The sequence below is a fragment of the Buceros rhinoceros genome, unplaced genomic scaffold (assembly GCF_000710305.1).
Source record: "Buceros rhinoceros silvestris isolate BGI_N320 unplaced genomic scaffold, ASM71030v1 scaffold11949, whole genome shotgun sequence".
NCBI classification, from domain to species: domain Eukaryota; kingdom Metazoa; phylum Chordata; class Aves; order Bucerotiformes; family Bucerotidae; genus Buceros; species Buceros rhinoceros.
In genome coordinates this window covers 44,961-45,403 of record NW_010431076.1, presented here as the reverse complement: position 1 = coordinate 45,403, position 443 = coordinate 44,961, and the positions used below count along the sequence as shown (strand labels likewise).

At 45.1% G+C, this 443-nt stretch overlaps 1 protein-coding gene across 2 annotated transcripts in view; it reads left to right on the top strand.

The window, feature by feature from the left end:
- The window catches only part of RBFOX2 (RNA binding protein, fox-1 homolog (C. elegans) 2), a 56,473-nt gene that overhangs the window by 55,314 nt on the left and 716 nt on the right, over nucleotides 1-443 (top strand). The gene's annotated exons all lie outside the window — the stretch shown is intronic.

Below are 443 nucleotides of genomic sequence, written 5' to 3'. Positions count from 1 at the left end.
TCTTTCTTGCCATTTTCCTTAATTTCAAAGGCTCATGTTGCATGTTGAAAAATCAGTTTTAGGAAGCAAGGGAATAAGTTGTTCTCGTGACACCTTGCAGCAAAGCTGCTTCACCCAATTCCCTCTTCCACTAGTGGAAGGATGCGATGTCCTGCCTGCCAGCAGTAGTTATGCAAGGGCAGGAATGAGGTAAGCTGGCATCAGAGGGGAGTGGAGCAGCTTGCTGAAAACACATGCTTGCCCATCTGCCAGCCAGCACAGTATCTGTGTTGTTGCAAAGGCTGGAATGCAAATGTGTTCGGAGAAAAAGACACCTAAATATAGACATATCTGCACTATAGCACCTCTGTTTGAGCTTCTGCTCATCGTGTGGATTCTCTTTAGGGTCGATGAAGGAAAAGCAAGTACTTCTAGGATACCAGGTCTCTTTTAAACCTTTACCT